Source organism: Vigna unguiculata, chromosome 9, assembly GCF_037176805.1.
Source record: "Vigna unguiculata cultivar grain cowpea cultivar isolate G323 ecotype 2 chromosome 9, ASM3717680v1, whole genome shotgun sequence".
Taxonomy (NCBI): Eukaryota; Viridiplantae; Streptophyta; class Magnoliopsida; order Fabales; family Fabaceae; genus Vigna; species Vigna unguiculata.
Genome location: NC_140800.1, coordinates 31,902,768 through 31,912,671, shown reverse-complemented (window position 1 = coordinate 31,912,671; position 9,904 = coordinate 31,902,768). Strand labels below are relative to the sequence as shown.

At 31.9% G+C, this 9,904-nt stretch overlaps 1 long non-coding RNA gene across 1 annotated transcript; it reads left to right on the top strand.

Moving 5' to 3' along the window:
* Positions 1–518: 518 nt before the first annotated feature.
* On the top strand, positions 519–2,484 carry LOC114162268 (uncharacterized). The gene is made up of 3 exons (XR_003599180.1): positions 519–594; positions 703–776; positions 2,273–2,484. It is a non-coding gene; the product is annotated as an uncharacterized LOC114162268 (long non-coding RNA).
* The last annotated feature ends 7,420 nt before the right edge of the window (positions 2,485–9,904 follow it).

Here is a 9,904-nt window from a genome sequence, read left to right as displayed (position 1 = left end):
AAATAACAGTATATTTTAATTTAATTATTTTTTCAAATTAAAATTATTATCTATAATATAAAAAACAAATGCACCCATTTTATTTTTTATATAATTGTTTATTAAAATTAGAATGATTATCTAGAATAAAAAAAATCTATTTGTCAAATATAAAGGAAATAATAATGGATGATAAAGAGCAGAAATGACAATAAGATTCGATTTAAAACCAAACTTCGCCGAAAGACAAGAGAAAGTTTTTGCATTCGATAAAATCAAACTTTGATGCACAGACATGTTAATGAAGCTTATGTATTTGTCTCCATGACATATCTGAGACAGAAACATCTTAACTCGCTGAAAATTTGCTTGGATTTCGCACAATTTGTAAGGTCTAGTTTTTCTACCCTAATATTTTAAAAGCTGCTCTTAACCTAATGGGCCTAAGGGCCGGCCCAAAAAGGCAAATCAAACCTAATGTGTTTTAACTTTAACGCTTTGCTCACTTTTTCGTAAAAATAGAACTCTTACATCCTTAAGTTATTGCCGTCTTCTTTTGTTAGGGTTTACTCCCAATCTAGATACAATGAGCTCAGTTTCACCTTCTAGCCTCGTGTAAGTGTTCTACACCTCATACCTCATTTTTCCGCTTGTATGTTCATACTTCTAGTTAGGGCTTTGTCGTAGACTTACGTCAATACTTACTCCACTATTCTTTTCCAGCTTGGTAAATTTGTCCCTGAAGGTTCTGTGTTTTGCTATTGGAGTCGCACCATTCTCTTAGCCTTTTTTTCCAGGTAAGGGAAGCTAGGCCTTATTATTGTAATTCGATTTTCTATCAATTCTATTGTTGTGCTGTGATTTTATGGCTGGTGTGTTACTGTGAGAGCATGAAATGTCTTGGTATGTTGTATGGAATTGTGGGTGTGACTGTTGTAGGGAAATAGTGGCGAGGAACATGTGTTCTTGCCCAAGCGGACCTGTCTCGCCCATGCGAGACTTGCAGAAATAGGCCAGATCCACACTCGAGCTCTCGCTCAGGCGGAGAGCTCTCGTTTGAGCGAGGCATCTCGCTCAGGCGAGAGGGCTCGCCTAAGCGAGAACGCGTGAGGACTTTGGCTCGTCGCTGCAATTTTTAGCCCAGGCGAGGGACTTTTTCTTTGGGCGAGGAGTGGCCTCGCTCAGGCGAGGAGGGGCTCGCCTAAGCGAAAATTCGCATTCCAGCAACCCTCACTGTTGGTTGTCTCGCGTAAGCGAGGGCCTGCCGCTTGAGCGAATGAGCCCTTTTGCTTGAGCGAGGGTTCCTGACTTGAGCGAGGTTGATGCATGTGTTGGTGTGATGTTTGTTGTGTTTTATATATTGACTGGTGATCTACTGTATAATTTCATTACCTTGTTAAAAGCATGAATGAGTTAAGTATGCAAGAATTATGTGATCTTTGGATTGAAAATGATGGGTTGGATATGATCTTGGTTGTGATCTAATCGAGATGGTTGGTATCAAAGTGGCATGGTATTGATATGAGATGGAGTTCCATATTCATGGTTTGAGAATAATGGGTTGGTATGGATTCACTGGAAATACGAAAGAGGTGGATTATAAGGAGCTGGTATGTGATATATATATATATATATATATATATATATATATATATATATATATATATATATATATATATATATATATATATGCATGTTAAATCCTTCTTGATTGATTGAGTATGATTGGTCCGTGTCAGTGCATAATTCCTTGGAGTTTCTAGGTGAGACTTCCAAGGTCGTGCTTTAGTGGTCGGGACGTAATTCCATGGCCCCTGTTAGTGGGTGTCCATGGTGGTGCCCCATCTATATAATTTGATAAGGATTCAAGGTAAGGATTGCATCCTGAGACTCTAAGGAATCAGTTAGTCTCACTTAGAACGGACTAACTCTTGTGGTGAGAGTAGCAGGAGGCCTGAAACTCATTAAGGGCTAACCTTGTGTGTGAGGGATTGATTCATTGTAACATTTGTAACACATAACTCGGGGGTGAGCAGAGGTATCCACCACAAGTGCAAGTATCCGTTGAATCTGACCAGATTATATGTATCCAGATGAGTCGAGTCGAGTCGTAGTGTATTGATGGAATGTTCATAACATGCTTGGATGATGTATGTGTTATTGACTGTGAAAGTATGTCTAACTGCATGATAAAACCACTTTTGGCTCTAGCTTACCCTTCTATTGTTTGTTGTGTGTTTTGTATGTGTGGTTCTCTCTTTTGCGATGATCATCAACTTGTTGATGTGAGCAGATGCGAGGAACACCGGTGGTCATCAAGGAGGTGATGGTTTCGCTGCTTAGTCATCTGGATCTTTCTACTTTGGGTTTTCTTTCTAGGCTATGGCCCATGTACTAGCTTAACTCTTAATTTTCTATTTTGTTCTTGTTGAACTTTGTAACGGTTTAGTTTTGGCATCGTAGTGTTCCTTGGATAATTGTAAGGAGTTAAGTTTAAACTCTGGAACTGCGCTGTTATATCTTATTTGTCTGACACTTTATTTTAATTATGTTTATTAATTAAATGGGGTGTTACACAACTACTTTCACGAATGCAAGTTCGCTCATGTTTATGGAATTATTTCGTATGACTTAGAGATCGAACAAATAAATAAGGTTAAATTACTCTTTTGGTCCTTATTTGTCATAAAATTTCAGTTTGGTCTTCTAGTTTTTCGTTGTCTCAATTTGGTCCTCATTTTCTTAAAAATGACTCAATTTGGTCCTTACCGTTAACTTTGACCAGACGGTGTTAAAGTCAACGCCACGTGTCAATTTCTGCGTTTTTTGAATATTTTTGAATATTTTTTTGATTTTTTTTTGAATTTTTTTGAATTTTTTTTTTATTTTTTACACGTGTCACTTCACAATTGTGCCACGTGTCAAAAATTAACAATTTTGACACGTGGCACAACTATGAAGTGACACATGTAAAAAATTAAAACAAATTTAAAAAATTCAAAAAAACCATAAATTGACACGTGATGTTGACTTTAAGAAAATGAAGACCAAATTGAGAGAACGAAAAACTTGAGGACCGAACTGAAATTTCACAACAAATAGAGGGACCAAAAGAGTAATTTAACCAATAAATAATAAGGATAATACCTATTTTTCTTTTATTCATTTTTTATTTCTTAACGTGATTTAATGTAGATTATTAATTAATGTATCATTATCTTTTTCATTGAAAGATCAATAACTCATACTAAATCAATAACAGATAGGAGTCAAAGTTTAATTTTTTAAATAATAATTTTAAAAATAAAAATGTTAGACAGTTCAAATAAATATAACGAGTGAATAACATAAAGATACAAAAACGAGACAATTTAAAAGATGTAAAGAATAAAATTTAAACATAATGCAATAGATATTAGGATTAAATATTGGTTTGGTTTTAATATTTGTTAAGTGTTTATAATTTGATCCTAATAATTTTTTTAATTTGGTTCTAATATTCGTCAATTTTGCAATTTGATCCGCTTTCCAACCGCACTATTAAATTAGTTAACGGATTATAAACCGTGATTGTCATGTGTCATTTTGTAGTTTTTAAAATTTTTAATTTAAAAAAATGCCTACGTGTCAAGCCAATATCATGCTACGTTTTATGATCAATTTTCTATATTCAATTGAGTCCTAACATTTGTTATTTTGTTCAATTTGGTTCCATTTTTTTTAAATTGAGTAATTTTGTCTTTTTCCAAATTGAGACCAAATTTAATTCCTATATAAATGTTATATTGATATTTTCTTTTAAATTCATATTTTTATTAAATATTTTTGGTTTAGGTTAGAGTTGGTTTAAAATTAGACCGAAAATTTTAAAAGTGGAAAATAGCACCATTAATTTAAAAATTTAAGAGGTTGAAAATCACATAAGGTATTAAAAATCACATAAACATTATACCAATCAATTATATTACTTTATATTATTTTTAACCGCTTAAAATTTTAAATCAATGGTCTTATTCCCTACTTTAAAAGTTTTAATTTTAAACCAATTCTAACTCTAAATTAAAAATATTTAATAAAAATCTGAATTTTAAAAAGAATATGAGTTCAACATTCATATAAAATTAAATTTGATCTCAATTTGGAAGGGGACAAAATTACTTATTTTAAAACAAAATTGGAACCAAATTGAACAAAAATAACGAATATCAAGATCAAATTAAATATAAAAAATTGACCCTGACACGTGGCATGATAGTGGCTTGACACATGGACATATTTTTTTAAAATAAGAAAGTTTAAAAATTAAAAAAAAAAACACACACAAAATGACACGTAGCAGTGATTGTTCACAATCCGTTAACTATTTTAACACTGTCCATTGTGACTGGAAAGCCACAGTCTCGCAAAATAACAAAGTGGGGAGGAGACAGTCGTTGGAAAACGATTCGACTACAGGTATGCCACTTACATCGCCTAGAAGAATGTTGGTCGGAAGTTGAGAACAAATCATGACGATTACCAATACATGCTCCCTCCTCTAACTACCTCTAAGGCATTCATATTAGCTGACAAGTAGGTGACTTAAACATTTAAAATTCCCTGTGAAATCGTCTTGGTTCATGGGAGAGACTTCCAACCTTAGTGGGAGTTCTACCGCACGTATGATCATGAAATTGAGTGATGCTTTACCCTCTTTGGGCAACTAGCCATAGTGGTGGAAGAAGGACTTTTGCAGAAGTATGCTTGCCAAAGGGACCCATGAGAAAGGAGGGCTGACAAGTCTCACGCAGACAGGTGGCTTTGAAACAAGTTCACAAGACTCCTATTTTAGAAGATTTCAGTACTATCACAAGAGGGTTTGTTGGAACGTTACACCTGAGAGGCATATATGCACATTTGACCTAGTCTTCTCAAACGTAGATCGACAAGATGTTGTCTCTCATAAAAATGACCCAGTTGTGTTATTGATGATCATGATGGGCAAAAATGTGCACCATGTTCTCATAGACCAAGGGAGTTCGACCAATGTCATGTTCCGGGACATATTTGTGGGACTCCAAATTCCAAGGGACCAACTTCAACCCTTTAATCGAGTTTTAGTGGGATTCTTTGGGGGAGCAAGAGGAGGAAAGGGGGTATGTGGATTTAAGGACAACTTTTTCAAATGATAAAGTTGTTAAAATAATAGTCATATGTACATCATTATAAACGTCCCATACTCTTACGACTTGCTACTGGGTCGACCTTCATTAAATAAGTTGAAGGCAGTGGTCTCCACGACCCACTTAAAGATGAAGTTTCCAAACTCAGACAGCAAAATGGTCACAATGAGAGTAGATAAAAAATTTGCAAGAGAATGCCATGAGAAAAGCTTGAAAACTCGACAAAGCATGTATTGTATTGCAACCTTGGCCAATTCTGACATCATAGAGCTAGACCATCTAATCATTTACGAGAATAGAAGACTGTAACAAATAGGGACATCAAGGAAGTGAAGCTTGGAGAGGGTAGGATGGTTAAGCTCGGTAAGGAGTTGAGGGCATTGTGTGAGCGAGAATTGACCAAGGTGTTGAAATCTAATGTATAATCTTTCGCTTGGAGCCCAATAGACATGTCAGGTATTGTCCCAAATTTCATGTGTCGTAGATTGAATATGGATTTGATGGCTAAAGCGAATATCCAACACCCCGAGTGGTTCTCTAGTGATGGTGAAGAAGGCTAGCGGTAAATGGAGAATGTTCCTAGACTTCACCGACCTGTAGATATCTTGCCCAAAAGATTCCTACCACTTGCCCAGTATCAACATGGTGGAGGATAGCGCATTAGGTTATGGGTTGCTCAAATCCATGAACGCTTACTCAGGGTACAACAACATTTGCATGCATCCTTCGGACAAAGAGAAACAACTTTAATGGGGAAACAACAAATTAGTGTTTCAGGGTGATGTTGTTTGACTTAAAGAACACAGGTGCAACCTACTAAAAGCTAATGTATAAAGTCCTACAACCGATGTTGGGGAGGCCATCACAAGTGCAAATTCCCTATGACTCTAATTTCATTACATGTATCTGGATAATTAAGTTAGTATGTCTTCTATGTTTGGTAATACTTGTTGCTTTTGTTTAAAGTGGTTTGATTATTATTTGTTCCTTTTATTTTCACTAACTTACCCTTTCTCCTTGTGCTTTTGTTTTTCTTGTTTGTCTTATCTTTGCAATGATCATAAAAAATTGTCAAGGATTTTTTTTTTATAATTAAGTTTAAAAAATCAATAAAGCTTTGTTGCTTTCTTGTGAGTAATAATTATATTATGAATTTATTATATAAATAGTATAATAATGAAATTTGAAAAAAAAAATGTAATTTAAATTATTCTTAATCGTGTAGCAGAATATTCACATTTACATAAAAACTGAGAGGGGTGAATTGATTTGTTAATAAAAATTGTACTCTTAAAACTTTTTCCTTTTAATATCAAAGTTCATTAAAATCATTTCCTTTATTTTAATAATCACAATAGAATAAAGAGTGTGTGAAGAGAAAATTGCACAAAGTATTTCATACTAGTTTGGATCAAATTGTTAATCTCTCTAAATAGAGATTAACTCAAACACTAAAAATAAACCGATTACAAATATGAATATCAGTTTAGGATATAAAACACCTCTCGTGAAGCCACAAAAGATGATAAATACCTCTCTTGAAATCCACAAGGGACGAACACCTCCTTTGAATCCTACAAAGGATGAAGACACCTCTCTTGAATCACACAAGAGATGAATATAAGTGTGTTGAAAACAGACTTAAAATTTAAATATGTTTTTACCCAATAGACTTAAAATTTAAGTTTGTTATGGTCAAAACAAACTTAAATTCGTCGTTTTTTATGTAAAGTTTATCCACATTTAATTCTATTGTTCAAAAACATACTTCAATTTTAAATAATGTTAGTCAACAACAGGCTGCAATATAAGTGTGTTAACAAGAGACTTAAAATTTAAATATATTTTTACTCAATAGACTTAAAATTTAAGTTTGTCCAATCTAAATCTTTCCCAAAATAGACTTAAAAGTCCAAAATAACAAAATTAGAAATCCTTTTTTCCACTTGTGCACTTTCAAAATTAGGATAAGAATATGAAAGATCAAGTCACAATTGCTGCTTTGATAATCGATTATGCTTTTCTCGAAAAAAATTTTACTGAGATAATCGATTATCACATGAGATAATTAAATAAAAACTTTCTCAAGTGGTTTACTACTTGGATTCTGCATTTTAGCTCTTGATCTACTAATTTAACTATTTTAAATAAGATACACAAATTACAAGACTTCAACAACTAAACTCTTAAGCTTAAGTTTTCGGTGTATCTCTTAAATCCAAACATTCTTTAAGTTTTCAACATTTCTTCATTAAATCTTATAGACTTCTTCATAAGTCCTATATGTCATTATCAAAACTCTTTAATGAAGCAATATCTCCATCTTCTTCTTTATATCAATAATTGTAACATATCCAAATCTTATATTAATTATATTTACTTCTATTATAATTATCTTAAAAAATTTATAAATTACAAATTTGTAATATTTTAACTAAAAATGTTTAGTTCTGTTCATTCGTACATAGTTAATATAAATTTTCGTATTCAATAAAAAAATTAACCTAAATAAAATATTAACTAATTTAATCTAAATAAATGTAATTTCTAACTAGTTAAAAGTTGGCTAATTTACAATTCAACTAAAGCCCTAATAATTACAATTTCAAAAATTAGAACTTTTTATAATAAATAATTATTTTTCTATAATGGCATAAAAAAATTTAAATTATAATATAATTAATTATAACTTTTTATAATAAATATTATTTAGGTTAATGGCGTAACAATATTTTTTTTATAATGGCGTAACAAAACTAGCCTAACAAAAATTTAAATTAGATTTTTTTTTTATAATTGTGTGATAAATTTTAAAATATTATTTTATTATAAAATACATATTTGTAATTCATTTCCTAATTCACAGACCTAATCCTAAATCAATTTTAAACGTGATATACAATCAGACCTAAACCTAATATAGAAAATACCATCATATTTACTAAATAAAAAACATACATTTTTAACCAGAAAAAAAAAAAAGAACAGTTTTCCACTTTAAGAAAATCATTCATATTCATTCATCATATATTTATTCAACACAAAAAAAATTTAGAAGTATTCATTTTCATACCAAACATAAGATGCGTATGTACATATACAATCAAACTTACATGAAGAAAAAAAAAAACTAAGAACTGCTTGTCATACAACACAGGTGCAAGATAGCATAGTAAAAAAGGTCAAAGGAAATAACTCAAGCCACACTGAGAAGGGGAAAAAGTGAAAAAGTGGAAAACTGAAAAAGAACAAGGTCGGAGTGCTAACGATAGACGAAATATTTTGGTTTTCCTCACAAATATCTTCGTTTTCAGAAAAGATTACTCTCCCCCACTTCTCTAAATATGTCCTTGCAAATCTTCTCAGATTAGCAGAACAAACACATCCTTCACCTGAAATTTCATCCTTTGTTACACTTGGTAGAAACAAATACCGCCTTAGAGGATTAGAAGAAGCACTTATGAGAAAAAGAAGAGTAAGGATAATGAATAGATGGATTTGATGAAGGGATGAATTTGGTGGAGAGTGTAAAAATAAATATATGTAGATTTGAGTGAATGAATATGTGTATTTATTTGTATGAATTAAGAGGATAAAGTTAATGTATTTATTTGTCTGAAAGTCAGTGAACAATTTGAGTGATGTGATCAGGGATGTCAACAGGGCGGGTAGGGTACGGGTAGTAGCTCCTTCGTACCCTATCCGCGGGATAAATATTTGCCCCGTATCCATATTTGTCGGGTATCCGTTATGTGGGTATCCGCCTATTTTTTTCATATCTGCGGGTATCCACGTGTACTCGCGGGTATTTATAAAAATATTTAAAAGAACAAATATTTAACCCTAATTAGTGCTTGGATCAACAAGTCCACTTTATTCGATTGATTTTTGAAAAACAAACAAATAAAAAATCACTAACAATTTATATTGTAGTTTATTTTTGAATAAAATATTAAAGATTACTAACTTCATCAATGTTCACATCTTGCAACATTGTATAAAGTATAAAGTTTCATGTTGTCCAATTTTAATCTATAATCTAGAAGAGCCTGAAAACATAAGAAGTTCATTAAAAATTTGTAACAATCACTTAATTAAAATATGTAAGTAAAAATGTTAATTACCTTCCAAGTTGGTCCATAACCAAGAGACACATCAATGCCTCCACAATATCTGGAAGTAATCTAATATGATGTAGGATAAGAATCCAACCACCATTATTGAATGAAGACTCAAAATATTTTTTACTAATATATATATATATATATATATATATATATATATATATATATATTTCTGAATTAAAGTTCAGTGGGTACGGATACTATGATACACGTACTCGCCCTGTTAACATGCGGATATCAAAGATACCTGTACCCGCGGTAGCGGGTATCCATTTTTAATATTTATTTCCTACCTGTTGTAGGTTTTATCCACGAATACTCACGGGTACAGATTTTTTTAACATCCCTATATGTGATAGATAAAATAAAAAACTATAATAAATAATTTGAAGATTACAAAAATACCCTTGATTATAAAAATAGGAGAATGATACTATGACTTATCTTTCTTTTTTTACTCTCTGACGTGACTTAGTGTGGACCATTGATTAATGCACCACTGTCTTTTCCTTTGAAAAATCAATGGTCCAAATACGTTAAGGAGTAAAGCATAAGAGTCAAAAAATGAGAGTCATAGTATCATTTTCCATAAAAATATATGAAATAATTTTTGGATTAGATAAAAATATTAAGTTTTAA